The 20,104-nt window shown below is 42.3% G+C and overlaps 1 pseudogene; it reads left to right on the top strand.

Annotated features, from left to right (window-relative positions):
- Nucleotides 1-1,506: 1,506 nt before the first annotated feature.
- On the top strand, nucleotides 1,507-10,759 carry LOC101401929 (protein BUD31 homolog pseudogene; annotated as a pseudogene).
- The last annotated feature ends 9,345 nt before the right edge of the window (nucleotides 10,760-20,104 follow it).

Genomic DNA, 20,104 nt, shown 5'->3' with positions numbered 1-20,104 from the left:
GAAAAGTGGAATCCAGCAAAGAAATGGAAAGAGAGAGTGGGGAGGAAGAATCAAGCATAGGATTCTTTGTTGGTTTCCTTCTATGTGGCAAGCATTAAACCAGACCTCTCACGTTAGATTTTATCTTACTTCTTACAACAACTTGAACGGTAGTCATTATTAACTCTATTTTTACTGATAAGGATTCCAAAATTCAAAGAGGTTAAACAATTTTCCCAAGGTTATAAGACTTATCTGTGTCAGAGCTAGAATTAAAACACAATTCCACCCAATTTCAAAATCCATACCCCTTCAATGCCAAGTAAGACCATCTCTTTCCACTCAAGTGCACCAGAGACCTAAATGTTGTGTTTTATGATAAAGTCTTGTCATTGTGCCCATTCTCTACTACATTTTTTGAAATTTTAGAAATGTTGGTGTAAATATGATTTAATCATAGAGAAATAGATATTTATGTAGAATCTACTTTATTCTGGACATGAATTCAGTAATTCAACAAACATTTACTAAAAGCTAGGCACTCTGTTAGGTCCTAAAGATGGAAAGACAGTTGAGACATGGTCCATTCCCTCAAGGAGCTTGGAGAATACTGGAGAAAGCAGACAGAGAAATAGAAAATTACAAAATAGTGTGTTACTGCCCTATAGTGTAGAAGTCTATACAGGCTGCCAAGGGAGCTCAGAGGGGGACGGAAATTAGCCTAAAATGGGCGAAGGAGAAGGTCAGGAAATATTTCTTGGAAGAAATGATGTATGAATTGAGTCCAGATGAAGTGGGTGGTGGGGGAATGGAGAAAGTGTTCCAGGCAGAGGGAACAGTGTGTGCTGAAGCCCAGAGAGAATATATTGCATGTTGGGAAATTTGGCATTCAGTATAGTTTAAGCATAGGCCATTTATAGGGAACTGTCAAGGGATGATGGGCTGGGATAACATGACAGCTAAGGACTGATTTATTTTGAAAGATATGGAAAACCATAAGGGGTGATTTATTTTGAAATATGGAAAACCATTGAAGGTGTTAATCAGGTAAGAAGCAAGGTCAGACTTGCATTTGAGAGACCACTCAGTGATCACTCACTGCGGGGAAGAGCCTGGAGGGAGCCAGACCTGAAAGTGAATATGATTTAAGGATTGGATTCTGTGACACCCCCAAGACCCAGGCCAAGCCCCCTCCTGCCAACGCTACAGTGGGCTTTCCCCACAATGGAGTAGGAGGCAGTGACTGAGGGGTAGAAAGACCTAGGATTAGTTCAAGCTCTGCCACTTGCTAACTATGGGACTCTGAGTAAGTTTCTTAACCTCCTTAGCCTCCATTTTATAATCTGGCATATTGATATAATAATAGTACCCACCAAAGAGAGTTGTTGAGAGGATAAAATGAGAAAATGCACGTAAAGCATTTTGCATAGTGATACATGGTAAGAGTTCAATAAATATTAATTATTGTTATCAATATCAGCAACAACAGCTTAAAAATGAGAAAATTATGAATTAAAGGAAGTCAAAATGAAGAAAGATGAATCTACAGAAGCTGAAGATGGATTGTATGTAAAGAATAAGAAAGGGGAACTAAAGATGACTCCAGGCTCTTGGCTTTGGCAGTTGGGGGGTGTAGATGGATGGCGGTTGCAGAAGTTGCTGGTTGGCTACATATTATTCATTCTCCCCATCTCGCTTTGTAACAGAACTTCAACTTTATCCAGGGTGGCAATATATTCTATTAATGTTCATATATCTCAGTCTCCCATACAGCCTTAGCTGACCTTCCTCATTTCCTCCTTCCTGCTGCCTAGAATCCCACAAAATCGCAGGATCTCTGGCAGCTGTCTTGGACCACAAGGAGATCCCGGGGACAGAAACCACGTTCTACAATGGTGGGACAGAAAGATAGAAGTAGCCTGGGTGTGATAGCTAAGAAGCCGCCATACTAACCTTGATTGGCCCAGCTCTGAATTTCTTTTCTGGGTGAACCCAACGTCCATTTTAACCCACTGTTATTTGGGGTTTTCTGTTATTCAGTCCTAATCCTAGCTAATACAGGGTGGGTGATGGTGCTATTCACAATTAGACACCGTAAGAGGAGAGACTTTGGTCCCGTAAAGGTGGGAGAAAAGATAACTTCAGTTTAAGACGAGGTCTTCCCAAGGTGTCTGTGGGACCAAGTGGAGCACAAATGCCCATGAAGTAATAACAGTCATAGAGCCATAGATAAAGACTTTGAAGGGGATCAGGATATGCCACCCCAAAATATACCACTTTGGCATAAGGATTATTTTGAGCTGAAGGCAGTTGAGAATCAAGAGAAGCAGGAAGAGCTCTCTGCCCTCCCCTTATCTGTCTAAAAGCAGAATATAAATTTCCTTTGTGAAGGTGTCCCTCTCTCTTGTACCAGGAGGAGAGCAACTCTTATCAGGAGATGGAGATGAGTCTGTATAAACAAACTTGACTAAAACAATCCTTATCTTCCAATAGTCTCCCCTGTGTATTTCCTAGCCACTTGCCCTTGATTTACCATCCCTCAAAGCCCGAACCCCCTTCCCTTTGTTAAAAATGGCATATAAGACCCCAAGTCTAACCACTTCTTTGAATTTCACTTCTTTTCTGTGAACTCCCATGCAAAAAATTAAAATTTTATTAAATTTTATGTATTAATTTTTTATTTTTTATTTATTTTTATAGGTGGCATTTTTATATCTAGTAATAATACATAGAAATAGGTAACACCGTTGGTAACATGATTAAGGATGAGCTAAGCCTTAGCAGTCCCAGTTAGTAATACGTTCTAAGGCTAATTAACGAATATAAATTTAGTTTGCCATAAGACACGAGACAATCAGCCTTTTTCTAACTAATTCTGACTACATAAAGTTAATTAGCTAGAATGCAAACTTAGTCCACTGCATCCCACAGTCGCCACCTCCAAGAAAATGATATTTTCACTGTGATAGTATTTTATTTTTGTGTGTGTGTGAGGAAGACCGGCTCTGAGCTAACATCCATTGCCAATCCTCCTCCTGTTTTTCCCCAAAGCCCCGGTAGATAGTTGTACGTCATAGCTGCACATCCTTCTAGTTGCTCTATGTGGGACTCGGCCTCAGCATGGCCAGAGAAGCGGTGCGTGGGTGTGCGCCCAGGATCCGAACCGGGCTGCCAGTATCGGAGCACGCGCACTTAATCGCTCAGCCACCGGGCAGGCCCGTGATAGTACTAAAAGGTTTTTAAAGGAACTATCGGTATGTCTTAGGTTTCATTTTTTTAATAAAAAAATCAGCCAAAGATTTTTTAATTTCTAAGTCTGGTAACTTGAGGACTGTAGATAGAGAGTCTAGTCAAATAATATTAATGGTATCATACAAACATTCAGTATTAAAGCTTCTGTTTGGCATGCGTTTGTTACATCCACCCACACACCACTGGCCACCTCAAGTTACAAGGCCAAAACCAAAGCCTGAGCTCTGCTCAGGGAAACATAGCAAGGGTGGAGAAAATAAATAATATGGACAAGTGATACATTCTACTTATTAATTATAATGACCCTGAGTAATTTCTAATGGAATGTGCTGGGCTGTTCAGGATAAAGTTCTAATTGAAGGCAAAAGCCAGGAAGCACTCAGAAGGCACCTGCCCCTCACCAGGTTGATGGAAAGGTTTTTTCATATTCTGGAAACTTAATTACTTTTGCAACGTCCACATGTTTGTTATCTCTGATTAGTTACCACAGCGGTCAGCTTATTCATTTGCTAGGGCTACCACAAAAAACTGGGTGGCTTCAGGGCCAGCCCCGTGGCTTAGCGGTTAAGTGCACGCGCTCCGCTACCGGTGGCCCGGGTTCGGATCCGGGCGCGCACTGACACACTGCTTGTCCGGCCATGCTGAGGCGGCGTTCCACATACAGCAACTAGAAGGATGTACAACTATGACGTACAACTATCTACTGGGGCTTTTAGAGGGGAAAAAGAAAAGGAGGAGGATCGGCATGGATGTTAGCTCAGGGCTGATCTTCCTCACAAAAAAAAGAAAGTAAACTTTAAAAAAAAAAACTGGGTGACTTCAACACAAATGTATTGTCTCACAGTTCTGGAATCTAGAAGTCCAAAATCAAGGTGCCAGGAGGGTTGGTTCCTTCTGAGGACAGAGGGAAGGGGCTGGTCTAGGCCTCTCTTCTCTGCTTGTAAATGGCTGCCTTCATATTCACCTGGCATTCTCTCTGTGTGTCTGTGTCCAAATTTCCTTTTTATTAAGGGACCACCCCACTCCAGTGACTGCATCTTAACTAATTATATCCGCAATGACCCCATTTCCAAATAAGGTCACATTCTGAGGTACTGTGGGGTTGAACTTCAATATATGAATTGGGGGAACATAATTCAACCCATAAGAGGCAACACTAACACCCTTAAAAGACCTGGCTTGTTTTCAAGAAACAGCAAGGAATTGGAGAGCTGCTCTCCCACTCTACAGCCTTTCTTGTTGAGAAAGGGACTCCAAGGAGTGAATTTGAGCAGCTTACAAAGGGGATGAATGAACAGAGTCCCCTTAGCACACTATACTGGGAACTGAGGTCCCCTGCACACTGATAAGACCAGTGCACAGAACACTATTCAAATGGACAAGGTCTGCATAGAAATAGATGTTTATGAGGATTCTTGCTTGAGTCGAATTCATTGTCTAAGCTGAGTAGCTGCAATTTACCTAAGCTCCTTCGCAAACAGACTACACAGAATTTGTGCTGCCTATTTCTGACTAAACATGTGGTAAGCTGGTTCTCCATCATGAAGAGGCTGAATGGGGAAGGGCAGCTGGGTTACAGTGCTGGGCAGACTGTTCCCACTCAAGGTCATTCCAGAAGGAGCCAGCAGCTGTTAGGTAAGGCCTCTGCTTCAGGGCACCATGAATGACTTCACTAGAACTCTGCCGGCTCTCAACACCTGTCTTCCTTCGACCTTTCTTATTTTAATAAAAGCCACATTCTGTCTGGCACTGCAGAGAACAATGCCTCTTCTTCCTCTTCCCTGTGTGAATCCTTTGCTCTCTAGAAAGGTTACTCCTTTCATAGTCAGACAATGTTAGATATCAGCTGATGCCCGCTGCCCTTTCCTAAAGTAAATTATCATTGTGCACTTAGGATTCACTGTCTCCCAAGCTCCTTCTCGGTTTCTCTCCTATCCTTTTGATTCTTTTCATTTTCTTTATAAACTCTTGCCCTTCTCCCATGCCCACCCCCACCACCACCCTGCCTCCTTCCTACACACACGCACACACACATTTACACATCTCTTACTTATAAAGGTTCAACCTGGCAGCTCAGAAAAGGAAGGGGGATGCTTCTGCGTACAGCTTTTGTGTTCACATTAAAAATCATAACTGATTGTAATAGACATCACTGTAACATTCCAAGTCCTGGCTCGAAGCAGAGCTTGAGTACAGATACCTTCCCCCATCAAACATTTTCTCACCATCACAAGGCCCCACAACTCAGCCACAGCCACAGCCACAGGCAGAATCTCAGGCTGGGCCTGCCTGGAAGGGGCTAACTAGGGAATGACCACAGGTTCTATTCAAGTTCCTTGCAGCCGAGCTAAGCTCCTGGCCCAGTGATGTTTATCAGTATCCATGACATAGTACAATATTAAAAAAGCACCTTGAACATCACCTCGGTCAAAGACTGTGCTGGGTTTATAGATAGCAAAGCCTGGACAGTGCCTCTTGCACTCAGAGGTGAGAGAATGGTCTAAAACTCATATTAAATATAATATGGGGCTGGGGAGAGAAGTGAGTCTATGATGGGCTCACCTGCACTTCCAGGGCCCGCATCTGAATCTGCTCCCGGGTAAACCCTGAGTCAAGCCATCAAGTTTCCCTTCCAGGGTTATCTATCCCCTAACAAAATCTAGAAGGAGGTGAATATTGTCCTTGGTACTTCCCCCATACTTCTTGCTCAAAATCATCTTAGGGGCCTACACAGCACTCCTAAGCTCCAGGAAGACACAAACAACTGCCAACTGGGCCTGTCCATTTCAGTGTCCTGTGGAACCACAAACACCAGGTGTCCAAAACCAAACTGACTCCCATCCCCCAACATCATCACCCCAGCTTCCACCCACCGGCTCAAGCTCCTGCTCGCTCACACCTCACACCCAGTGGACCCCCTGCTAAATGCTTGGGACTGTGTCCCTTCTCCACCCCACCACCTCGCTCAGGCCTTCCTCGTTGTCCGTTTAGATAAGATCACAAGGCAGTGGGCAGCCGTTTGAACTAGGAGGAACTGTGCTCAGACCTGAATCCTTCCACTAACCTGCCAAGTGGTTTGGAACAAGGCAATAACTTGTTATCCTTAGTTTCCTCACGTCTAAAATATGACCTAACACCACCTTTGCAAGACGGTGGGAGGATTTAATGAGGCAATCTATGTAAAGAGCATTTGTCAGTCTCCTTGACTTCTGAATTCAGTTCCAGTGCCCTTCACATTATATTTCATGTGAATAGTGCCCCCTGGGCAACTGTGACCCTGTGTCCCTGCCCCTTAAACAATAATATAGATTCTCAAACTTTAAGATTTATTAAAATTATTTCACCATTTTAAATTAATCTATGATATTTAAGTAATTTTATGTAGAAAGAATATTATTTTAGATCTATAGATCTTGAAAGATTGTATTATAAAGTTTATTTTAATATAATCTTAATATATATTCATTTGTTCAATAAATATGGATTTAGGCCATAACGTGTGCCAGGTACTATTCTAATTCATAAAGACACATCTTAATTTATTCTCATTTAATAAGTGAGATGTTGTTTAATATGTCTTAAAATATTTGTGTATAAAAAATATTTTTGTTGACAAAAGTAAAATCCAAACTGGCATCGTATCACATGATTTGAGGATTGAATTTATATCGAAATATGTATTCAAATCAACCCTATGTTAAGCCATTAAATCTAGGAGAAAACTGCCTTTACTACCTAAACTTCTGAAATCCTTCATTTTGCATTAAACTATGAAGGAGTTTAACATTTGTATGTTTTATTTCCAATTGACAAGATGAGCGACAGTTATATTTGCAAGTACTTCTCTGCAAATAACACACTTGGTTATGGATAGCATTTGCTCCCATTTAATGAAGAGGAAAACTAGTATATAAACACCACTCTATTTTTTCTTTTTATTTATATTTTAGGCCAGAGACATTCAATGTGTCGCTAAAACATTTGATCAGCAGAAGATAACTCAAACCAATGGTAAAGATCTACCTGAAGGAAATTTGCAGAAATATTTTCAATTTCTATCCCTAACTTGTTATGTTTTAAAAATCTGTGTTCCTTATACTTCCTTTCTTCAACCAATGGCACATTATAGGAGTATGTTAAACAATAATTGACTGAGAGTAAAAATTGAAAGTATATAAAGATCACCATGGTAGCTACTGGCATTTTTAGCTGAGTGGTAGCCTTCCTCTAAATGAGGGAATCACAAGGCACTCATTTAAAACACACTCAGAAGATCTTAGGTTGTTCCTTTTAAAGGGCAAAAAATATTCAAATACTATTATATGTATTTGTTCATAGAAATTGAAATCCCCTCCTACAAACCAAGCACCAGGAGCGCTGAGCAAGTGGCAGACCTCACTCTTTCCCATCAGCCATTCAATAAATGTTTGGAGCACATCCTGTTGCCTAAGAAAGCATCCATTCCATCCATTCTAAAATCTAAATGTGATACCATTGCTCCTGCTTAAAACCTTTCATTAGCTCTCCATAGATTTGGGGATGAAACCCAAACCCCTTTGCAAGAAATACACAACACCACACACCACCTAAGTGCAGCTATTCCATCCATGCTTTTTGTAGACACCATCCCATCGTGTACTTCCCTACTTTTCCCGGGATGTGTCCCCCACTTTCTGCTGGGAAGCTTCCCCCACTTTCCACTCAGCAAATACCTTCATGTCCTTCTAAAAATTCAAAGTTCTCCATTATGAGGAACCTCCCTGACCAAAATTGTTCTTTCCTCCACCCCCACACATGCTTCATTTTCTGAAAATTCATTCACAACAGCGATATAATTCGTGCCTTAACAGTTAAGGTAACTGAGATGTGATGAGGGATGCCTCTCTTCTCACCTTCCCTTCACTCCAACTTAATTATAGAGCTCTTCATTATAAGAACCAACCCCAGAACCTCAAAGGCTGAGACCCACAGACACTGTTCTTACTGTTTGTCAGTGGAGGGTCAGCCATGGCTTCACTCCTTGTCTCCTGGGGTCCAGGTCAGAGGAACAGTCCCCATCTGGGACTTACTTATCCTTTGGCAGAAGGAAAGAAGCTGGAAAGCTGGAGGAATATTCTGATGGTTCCTAAAGCTTCTACTGGGAACTGGCTCACTGCCCTTTCCAATCATACTGGCCAAACCAAACCATATGGCCTGATATAGGTGAGCTGGGGAAGCACACTCCTCCCAAGGCAGACACGGTCAATCTCAGGACAACAGGCAGAGATGTACACTCCTCTTACAGGAAGGAGAGAGAAAATAATCGGGAACAATAATGAAGAGCTTTCCTCTTCCATCTTCACTGATAGAAATTAAGTCCATGTATGGTTGTGCTGTGCTGATAAGGCAGAGCCCGTCGGCACCCACCTCTGGGTACACAGTAGCTCCATATTTCCCATTTTCTTGTGTTGGGCCCCAAGGACTTTTTTTTCCAATCCATCTTCAAAACTGCCAGCTCATTTTATTTCATAGGATTCTATTCCCTACTTCTCCCAAGACTTACTGTGTAAAAGAATTCATTGTTCTCATCCAGCTCCTTCTTTACTCTCTCTAGCAAAACAAACACATAAGCCCTTCTCCTATTCTCATTACCTATGAAAGTCAACATAGCAGTGACAAACATGGCCAACAGTGGGAAACTGCTAAGGCTCAGCAAGCCCCCTCAAGTCCCCACACTCATACTTGACTGCCTTTCTTAGCAGACATGTGGGAGCTCCAGAATACCTTTCTGAAGATGGACTCTCCCACCTTCTTCAATCTCTCACTCCACCTATCTTCAGTCTAAAGGCCTAAAATATAAAAACAGTTGGATTTGGTGTGAAGCTAATAAAACTTAACCTTCAGGGTTGTATTATTTTCCTATGCTGCTGCAATAATTTAACACAAACTTGGTAGCTTAAAACAACAGATTTTTATTCTAGCACAGTTCTGGAGGCCATGAGTCTGAAATCAGTATCACTGGGCCCACATCAAGGTGCCGGCAGGGCCACGCTCCTTCCGGGGGCTCTAGAGGACATCCATTCCTGGCCTCTCCCAGTTTCTCATGGCTCCCAGCATTCCTTGACTTGTGGCCACATCACTCCAATCTCTGCCTCCGTGGTGATATTGCCTTCTCCTCTTCTGCCTGTGTCGAATCTCCCTTTGCCTCCCTCTTGTGAAGATACAAGTGATGGCATTTAGGGTCCACCCAGATAATCCCGGATAATCTCCCCATCTCAAGATCCTTAACTTAATCACATCTGCAAAGATCCTTTTCCCATTTAAGGTAACATTCACAGGCTCCAGAGATTAGGATATGAAGATCTTTTGGGCGACCCTTTTCAACCTGCCACAAGGGCAACCTACCGCATACATAAGTTCTTCTCCATAACTGGGAGAAAGGGTTGCCAGAGATTCCCCCAGCAGGTGGCACCTGCTGGGCCAGAAACTGTGAAGGAACCAAGAAGGGACGTCGCCAATGAGGGCTTATGAAGCTGAAAGGAACTTTTCTGAATGACCAACCATAAAGAACTGACTGAGATCACCTGTGCTAGAGGAAATGCTGAATTAATTTTCTATCCATATTATAGAAAATATGGCATCATTCTCACCACAGAAAAGGCAATTAACCTAGCACAAGCCAAATCTGAGAAAACATTTTCAGTCTGTCATTTAGTTAAGTTCATAACCATATTATTTATATTCTGGATCAGTGAATTGTTTCAATTACAGTTTTGAGATGATCTGGGCTTTGTTGTGATCCTTGTTCTCCAGATGGTCCATAGCACACCATCTCCCAGTTACCCAATCAAACCCTAGTTGAGATGCAATTGTGAAAGCATTTGGCAGATGTAAACCAAGTCCCAAATCCTTGAGTTAATCAAGAGGAATGAGGTGCAGGCTGGGCATGACTCAATCAAGCGGAAGCCCACAGACGCGCCGGGAGTTTCAGGGACTGCCGGCAGCAGAGGCGAAAGGACACGGAAAATGAGTTCTGCATTCCCTGATGCTCAGCTTAGTTCAAGCAGCCTACACCGAGAAAATGAAAAGAAGCCAGAATATTCCGCTGATGGCTGGGAGCTGATTGAGCCAACACTGGTGAGTTGAATCCGAAAATGAAGGAAGCTGAGAGAGAACCTTACAAAGGAAAGAGGCCAGCGGAGTATCTCCGGCCCATCTTGACCATCAGAAATCCTACTACATCTTCGAACTGTTTCATAAGCAGAGAGCCATCAACCCAGAACTGTATGAATATTGCCTGACAAAAGGCTATGCAGATCCAAACCTGATTGCCAAGTGGAAAACACATGGTCATGACAATTTGTGTTGCCTGCAGTATATTCGGATTCTGGAATGCCAACTTGGAAGAAATTGCATCTCCCGGGTTCCCCAAAGCCAGCGGGAAGCAGGCAAAATGGTGGAGGGTGTGCCCTGTGGTTGCAGGGGCTGTTCTGGTGGAGGTGGCTGTGGCCCAGACTCCTGCTCCACCCTGGACTTTGAACTTCGATGATGGCTTGGGGGGCACAAAGGCTCTAATCCCCTGAAAGTGATCTACATTGATGTCATCAGGATCCTCATGTGTGCTCTGAACCCTGAACCCTTCGTGGTCATCTCCATGCCCATTTCCTGGTTTCTCCCAACATACACCCCCAGTCCTCCCGAGCAGTGGTGGACTTCTGCTGCCCTGAAGCAGATCCAGAACTCCAAGACAATTGGAACCTTGATCTCAATTGCATTTGAAAGACAAGGGGATATCGCAGTTCCATATACTCACGACTACTTCCTTTCCCTAAACCCAATGTCATGAACATAAAATTGAAGGAAAAAAATCAATAAGCAGTCACTAGAAAGAAAACACTGGGGGCCTGCCCTGTGGTGCAGCGGTTAATTGTGCACGCTCAGCTGCGGTGGCCCGAGGGTTGGCAGGTTTGGATCCTGAGTGCGCACCAACGCACCGCTCTCGTCAAGCCATGATGTGGCAGCGTCCCATATAAAGTAGAGAAAGATCGGCTCGGATGTTAGCTCAGGGTCAATCTTCCTCGGCAAAAAGAGGAGGATTGGTATTGGATGTTAGCTCAGGGCTGATCTTCCTCACAAAAAGATAGAAAACACTGACTCCTGCCACCTTAGGGTACTTCACACACAGGACAACTGCACCCAGGGGACTTGGAGCGAGTGGCCTCAAACGTCAAAGGGAGGAAAAATGCAGATTGATGCTTTCAGATTCTCTCCACTGGGGGGGCGAGTGCTGAGCCTTTGAAAAAACAAAAATAAAAGATTTTGCTTAAGTGACTTGTATTTCCTTCCGAGTACAGATAGGAACTTTGCTTTCTAGGAATGTGAGGCTAAGCCCAGGAAAAAGGAAGGAGAACTAAGGTCCAAGATTATGACAGAATTTCTTTTGGCCAGACTCCTGCCTTTTATTTTTTCTCTGGCATTATCACCGCTGAATGGGAAGCAAGGATTTTCCCTAACCCTTCCTGATCAATAAATGGTTGTTAAGCTTTTCAGTGATAAGTCACCCCTGTTCTTCATGTCCGTAAGTGTGGGTGGGGGAATTACTGTCCACTCTTAAATGATAAAAGGTTACTGCTCTCATGGACCTGAAATATTCATGCTTGAAACAGAAAGGCTAGCCCAAAATCTTGACTTACACGTTACCATGTAAAAAGAGCATTAAGATTGCCTTGTATTGTAAGGTGCTTAACAACTTACAAAGTAAGAACAGACATTGGAGTCAGAAATCCTGAATTTCCATCCTGGTTTCAACTCTTAAAACATGAAACTTTGGTCTAGTTACAATGTGTAAGAGCCTCAGTTTTAATATCTACAAAATGATACTAATAATTGTCTGGGAAACTAAGGGAGAAAATGTATGTAAAATCCCAAGGCCTGAGATGCTCAACATCACTAGTCATTAGGGAAATGGGAATCAAAATCACAAGATACTACTCGAGGGGCCGGCCCCATGGCATAGAGGTTAAGTGCGCGCCCTCCTCTGCTGGTGGCCAGGGTTCGGGTCCCAGGCGCGCACCGACGCACCGCTTGTCAGGCCATGCTGTGGCAGCATACCACATAAAGTGGATGAAGCTCGGCGTATGTGTTAGCTCAGGGCCAGTCTTCCTTGGCAAAAAGAGGAGGATTGGCATGGATGTTAGCTCAAGGCTGATCTTCCTCACAAAAAAAAAAAAAAAAAACAAGATACTACTCGACACCTATTAGGATGGCTATTATCCAAAAAACAGAAAATAACAAATGTCGATGAGGATGTAGAGAAATTGAAATCTTTGTGCATTGCTGGTGAAAATGTAAAATCATGCAGCTGCTGTGAAAAACATTTTGGCAGATCCTCAGAAAGCTAAACATAGAGTTATCATATGATCCAGCAACTCTACTCCTAGGTATATACTCAAAGGAATTGAAAGCAGGAATTCAAACAGATACTTCTACAACAATGTCCACAGCAGCATTGTTCACAATAGACAAAAGATGGAAACAACCCAAGTGTTCATCAACAGACGAATGGATAAACAAAATGTGGTATATCCATGCAGAGGAATATTATTTAGCCCTAAAAAGGAATAAAGTTCTAACAAATGTTACAACATAAATGAACCTTGAAAAAATTATGCTGAATGAAATAAGCCAGACACAAAAAGACAAACATTGTATGATTCTGTTACCTGAGGTATCTATGAGGCACCTAGAATAGGCAAATTTATAGAGACAGAAAGTAGATTAGAGGTTACCACAGGCTGGGAGGAGGGGAGAAACTGGAAGTTATTGCTTAATGGTTACAGAGTTTTTGTTTGGAGTAACAAAAAAGTCTTGGGAATGGATACTGGTGATGGTGGCACAACATGGTGAGTGTAATTAATGCCACCTAATTTTACACTTAGTTTTATGTTATGTATATTTTACCGCAATAAAGAAATACAAAAAATTAATAATAATTGGGAGGATTTAGAACAATTTAGCATTCAAAATCAAGAACAGATTTGGGAATGGCATTTTTCTAAGTGACTATATTTGGTGATTAAATTTTCTTTTCCACGAAAAAAAAATCCCAAGGCCATGTATCTCATTCAAATCACATCTGTATTCAGCTCCCATGTGCTGAGTTTCTTCCTGCCCACATGATCCTCCCGGAAATCCTACAAGGTACCCAAGAAACACGGCCAAAACACTGCTGTCCCTGCACAGTATTCTCCCAGAGTCCCTTCTGGGGCAGACGATTGCTTAGTCTCAGGCAGAGACGACAGGAGCAGACAGAACACAGTGACGGGAGAGACAGTAGAAGAGAACATTCAGTGAGTGAGCGCCCTCTATGCCAAGTACTGTACGTGTGTTCTTGATCCCTCCTTGAAGCCCAAATGCTACCTCTGCGTTCTTCCCAGATCCCTCAATCAGAATGAATTGATATCCAATATTTTCAAGCCTCCTTAAGACATTTCCACAATCTGCCCTCATGTAAGGGTTATGTTTACGTGTGTCTCATATAGCATGTTCTGAGGATCTAAAAGGCCGGGGTCTTTCTCCTCCTCCTCCGCTTCGCCCTCCTGTCATCCCTCCTTCACTCCCACCCATCTGCAAGAGTCTTAGGAAATGTTTGCCATGCCCCCTGTCCACGCTTACTCAGAGCGGCTTTGCCAAGTATTTTTCACTACAAACAATTGCTTTTCATCTGTTTTATTTACTGTAATCTCATCTGTTATCAACTCCTCTCCTCTCCCCCAAGACATCCACACATCACCACTACAAAACCCCAAACATAAGCACACACTAACAATTCTTAAAAAGGATAAGAAGCAAATGGCACCAAAGGGGAGACAATCTGGAGAAAGGCACTCTGAAAACAGCCTGGATTCAGGCTTCAATTCAATATGGCACCAGGCTTGGTTCAACATATTAAAAAGATTAAAAATACCTGGTCCCTGTTCCTCAAGGAGATGGCAATTGTCTTTGTACAAGAATCCTTCACTTAAAAGAGCTCCCAACTGCAGAATATCTTGCCCTATTGCACAAGATAAAGTCAAGAACATGCTGGATTGATATACTTTTCACATATTATCTCATTTAAATTTTACATCAACCCAAGGAAGTCCTTCTCAGCCTGGCTTCTGCTTACCTCTCTAGCCTCTCTCACCAATCTCTACTGTGCACTCTATTCTCCAGCCTGGCAGAACCACCTTCAATCACCTAAACCTCTCCAATCCTCTATAAATGGTGTTTCTTCTGCCTGGACGTCTGCCTCTGTCACCACTACCACCCCCAACATTCTTCTAGCTAACGTCTACTCATCTTTCAGGTCTTATCTCAGAAGTTTCCTCCTGAAAACTTTTCATGCTCTTTCGTGGTCTCAAACTGAGTTAGCTACCTGTCCTTCAAGATCCCATAGGATCCAATTATCATCTCTATGGTGGCACTAATCAGACTCTTAAAATGAGAGTTGGTGTTGACTTGCCAGTTTTCTCCACTAAGCTGAAAGGGCCATGAGGATAGTGACCATTTGTATACCCAGAACCTCACTCATTACCTGGCACGTGATAATCGCTCGACAAACATCTGTTCAATGGCTATGATAGGTCTTATTTTCCTATATTTTAGAGAGGATGAAGCTGGAGCTAAGGAGGTGTGAGAATACGTCCAGAGACACAGAGCTTGGAAGAAAACACCTAGATTTGAGCCCTGGTCCTTCCAGCTCAACAGCCCACACTATAAGCAAATCCCCCCACCAAGGTGTGTGAGAATTTAAATCAATCGAGGACTATTCAAAATATCATTGAAGTCCTCAGTTCTTCTTTTATTTTACCATAGGCTGCACCAGAACTCCCCCTCACTATCCAGTGAAAATCCTTACAGTTCATATTTACGAACATAAATCAAAGACAGGGGCTGTATTTATGAGGTGGGGAGCAAGGGAAGTTGAAAAAAAGGTGGCATCTCCTTTTCCTAATAGTTTTTTTCCTCTTTCAATTGCATATGTTTGGAGGGCCCTGATGTCAAATAATAAGGCCTGAGAACTTTGCTGGAAACCTGCAACAGCCACAGTTACATTTCAGGATAAGGGCATTTTCATAAGCCCTGGAAGAATTTCCAGGCTGTGAGAATTCTCAGTGATGCCTGCCAGAAAGCAGCCATGCTTCAATGGAAGGAGCCCAAAGTGATGTTAGCCCTGCCCATTACGTAGTTATTTACTGCTGTGTAACAAATTACTCCAAAATTAAAAGCTTAAAACAGCAGGCTTTCATTATCTCACAGTTTCTGTGGGTCAGGAATTTGCAAGTGCCCTAGCTGGATGGTTCTGGCACAGGGATTCTCAAGAGGTTGCACTCAGGATGTTGACTGGGGCTGCAGTCATCTGAAGGCTTGACTGGGGCTGGAAGATCCACTTCTCAGATGGCTCACTCACCTGGCTGTTATCGAGGGGCCTTGACTCCTTGCTGGCTTTTAGCAGGAGGCCTCAGATCCTCACCATTAGGGTATCTCCACAGGGCTGCTGGATTGTCCTCACTACAATTCTGACACCAATTCCAATGAGTAGGTTCTTTCCTCACACCAAGCAATTCATCAACACCATCTGGGTGTCCTACAATTCAACTCAATTCTGACACTATCTACCTGGAGATAGTGTCAGGTTCCACAGGTTAAGAGCTCAGTCCCACAAGACTGTTCCCACTCCATACGCTAATCTTAAGTCCAAGTTGTTACTTGTTCATCTGACCTACTGGCTATAAATCAAAGGTTGCCACAACCCCCTCCTTAGATTTGATTAATTTGCTAGAGTGGCTCACAGAACTCAGGAAACCAGGTTACTCACTAGATTACCAGTTTATTACAAAGGATATTAAAGGATGTAAATCAATAGCCAGATGAAGAGATACACAGGGTAAGGTATGTGGGAAAGGGAGGAGAGCTTCCATGCTCTCTGGGTGTGCCACTCTCCCAGCACCTCCACATGTTCACCAACCCAGGAGCTCTCCAAACCCCATACTTATGGGTTTTTGTGAGGCTTCATTACATAGGCATAATTCATTAAATCATTGGCCATTGGTGATTGGACTCAATCTCCACTCCCTCTCCCCTCCCTGGAGGTCCAGAGGTAGGACTAAAAGTCCCAACTCTCTAATTACCTGGCTGGTTCATTTGGCCACTAGCCCACCTCCTAAAGTGAACTAGGGGCTTTCCAAAAGTCACCTCATTAAGATAACAAGACATCCTTTATTACTGTCATCATGTAAGAGATTCCAAGGGTTTTAGGAGCTCTGTGTCAGAAACAGGAACAAAGATCAAATATATATTTCTTATTATAAATCACAATATCACATTTATAACATGGCAGCTGGTTTCCCTAAAGCAAGTTATCCGAGAGACAACAAAGAGGAAGCCGCAATGCCTTTTACGTCCTAGTCTCAGAAGTCACACACCATCACTTCCACCACATTCTATTCACTAAAAATCAGTAAGCACAGCCCACATTCAAGGGAGGAGAATTAGGCTCCACTTTTTAAAGAGAGACGTATCAAAACAATTTATGGACATATTTCAATACCACCACACCTATCAACTAAGAAAGAATTAATTTAAAAACACAAACCTCTTCCTTCCTCTTGGGGGAGATCTTACCTCTTTCAATTAAGTGTCCCAAGTTGTCCCAAGTCCTGAGAAGTTCCCATACATTAGTTATTTTTAACTCTAACACCTGTTCGTGAACGTTGTGAGCCCTTTCTCAGCCCAAAGTGTCAATCATTCACTACTGAAGAAAATAATTACTGAGCACTCTCTGTGTCCCAAGCACCAAGCAGCTAGAGAGGATGCAGAGATAAAAGATGGCTCTGAGTTGAATGTAGGTAAGAAATAAGTATCCAGGTATTATAATGCAGTGGGATAATTATTATGATAGAATTACATTCCTGGGAGCTAAAAGAGCACATAAAAGAGATAACTACCAGATTGGAGAGTGAGAAGAGGGAGAGAAATACTCACTATGGGAGATGATAACCTTAGAGATGGGTTTTAATTAATGACACAACCAAGTAAAAATAAACAGGGAAAACAGACTAAGAGACCCTGGGCCAGTACAAAGGCATGAAGATGAGAAAGAACATGGAATACCTTGGAATTTGCCCATGGTTCCTTAGGACTGGTGTGTAATAGGATTCAGAAACGGAAATAGCAAGAAATGAGATTAGACAGGGGCCGCTGTGCTAAGGAGTTTGGATATTCTCTAAAGCCAGTGGGGAGCCATCTAACTAGATTAAGCAATAGGGACAAAAGGAATCGTGCACTTCAAAATGTCACTACTCAGCTGGCAATGTAGAAAATATATTTGGGGTGAATTCTAAACGGAGAGTGGGAGAGCAGTGTGGAGACTCTTAGGGGTCCAAGTAAGCAATGAGGACCAACCCAAGAAGACGGTGATGGTAGAGGAGAAGTGTGATTTGAAAGATGAAGGGTGTAGTATTGACATGATTTGTTGACCTGTCGAATCAGGCTGGGGCAGAGAAGGAACCCAGGGAGCCTGAGGAGTTTAGGTTTCAGGATTAGACAACTGGAAGAAAAAGAGCCACACTCCTAATAAGATAGGAAACGGAGGAGTGGAGAGAAGAAAGAAATCAACTTGGTTTGAAGTATATTGGGTTGGAGTTCTTGTAGGATAAATACTAACCCGAAAGCCCCACATTAGTTTGGGCTCATTGGGCAGAGACTAATTTGAGTTCATAGAAAACTAAACGACAGACTTTATGTGAAAAATTATGATTGTGTTTTTATTCTGTTTTGCTTTATTTTCTTTTTATTATTATTTTGCTTTTTGTTTTTATTTTTACTGTCTCCTATTTGACCTGACTTATTGAATCTTCCTTTGTAAACCTATAAGAATTTTATAATTGTTTGGGTTGAAGTGGTTATTTCCAAAATGCTTAAAGGTACTAAAAAACTTCTTTTCCTGCATATTCTTTTAAATGTCTTTTTCTAATTGGCATTAGAAAATTCCCTTTCTAACAATGATGCATTCGCACATTGAAATACTGTGCAATCTGGGCCGGCCCTGTGGCTTGGTGGTTAAGTGCGCGCACTGCAATGCTGGTGGCCCGGGTTCGGATCCCGGGTGCGCATCGAGGCACCACTTCTCCGTCCATCCTGGGGCCGAGTCCCACGTGCAGCAACTGGAAGGATGTGCAGCTATGACACACAACTATCTGCTGGGGCTTTGGGGGGAAAAAATAAAATCTTTAAAAAAAAAAAAAAAAAAAGAAATACTGTGCAATCTTTTAAAATGATTTGTATTAAAAAATATTTAATGAACAAGGAAATAATCATGAAATACTTCTAAGTGAAAAAGAGCAGGTTACAAAATAGTACATACAATATGATTCTAACTTTCATTAAAATAGGTGTGTGTCTATACTGAGGGAAAAAATGAAAGGCAAAACAGCAAAATATCATTCTATCTCTGAGTCTTGGAACTTTTTAATGATTTTTAATTTTATTGAGCCTTTATGCAGTTGCCAAATTCAAAACAATGAATATTTAATACACTAGAGTTTAAAAAATTAATGGATAAATGTATTCTATACCTACAGTGCCAAATCTTAAAACTGAAAATAAATTCACCAAATCAGCAGAAGTCATCTTTGGATTGTAGGCATATGAGTAATATATTTCCCTTATAGTTTTTTTTTTTTTTTTGTATTTTTTCCCATAATAGAAATGTTTATAATTAGAAACAGTTTTTTAGGGCCGACCCCGTGGCTTAGCGGTTACGTGCGTGCGCTCCACTACTGGAGGCCTGGGTTCAGATCCCAGGTGCACACCGACGCACCGCTTCTTGGGCCATGCTGAGGCTGCGTCCCACCTACAGCAACTAGAAGGATGTGCAGCTATGACAGACAACTATCTACTGGGGCTTTGGAGGAAAAAAAAAAAAAGAAACAGGTTTTTAGAAGGAAATAGATTTATTTCCTTCCTCTGTCTCATAAAAGTTCGCTATCAGGAAAGGACCTGATGTCAGTCATTTGCACCTCAGTGTGAATCTGACACCTCTCCCCCGGGGATGTCTATGTTCCCATTATGTTCTCTGATTAGGAAGGAAGTCTGAGTTGTATAAAGTTCGGAAGTCACGTGGCTTAGCCAACCTACTGCCCCACCAGACTTTCATAAATAACACCGTTCTGTCCTCAAAGGGGATCCCCTCTCCGTGAATCGTCCCCCTCCTGCCAGGGACGAAGAGCTCTGTGTCCACAGTTTCCTCCTTTGATTGTATTTCCCTCATATTTGGGCTCTTCAGTGTTCAGTGTGAGATCCCTTGGCCAGTAAAGCATGTTGGCTGCATGGAGCTACTTATAAGAAAGACCAGAGCAGCCTCCAGTGGCTGAAGAGGTGAATTCCTCCTAGGTCTCGTTCTTTTTCCCAACCCCAAGCCCCTTCTCTTTGCCTTTTTCTCCCAGTTCATTTGCCCCAACAACAAGTCCCAGATTTTCTGAAGCAACCAGACTACAAATATCCTGTCCCATGATCCCCTCATGAACACTTATGTCTTTGTCAGATCATGCATTCTGATTCTTGGCTCAGAAAATGTGGTCACCAGAGATGACCTCCTTAAATTACCCCTAATACTTCTCTCACTTCTTTTGTGCCTACTTGAATGAGAGAACACTCAAGCAAGACATTATACACGCACATATATATAGGAAAAATAAATAAAGGAATAAATGGACAAATAAAGTCTTTATAGGGGCGGGGTTAGTATATGCTTTACATACAATGGAATAATAATAATAGCTATCTGCTGAGTGCTTACTATGAACCAGTGATGTGTAAGTGACTTAGGTACTTTATCTCCTTCAATCCACAC

The sequence above is a fragment of the Ceratotherium simum genome, chromosome 28 (assembly GCF_057802395.1).
Source record: "Ceratotherium simum simum isolate JZ-2026a chromosome 28, ASM5780239v1, whole genome shotgun sequence".
In the NCBI taxonomy this organism is placed as follows: domain Eukaryota; kingdom Metazoa; phylum Chordata; class Mammalia; order Perissodactyla; family Rhinocerotidae; genus Ceratotherium; species Ceratotherium simum.
Note: the sequence above shows the minus strand (reverse complement) of the source record. Positions and strands in the feature narration are given on the sequence as shown.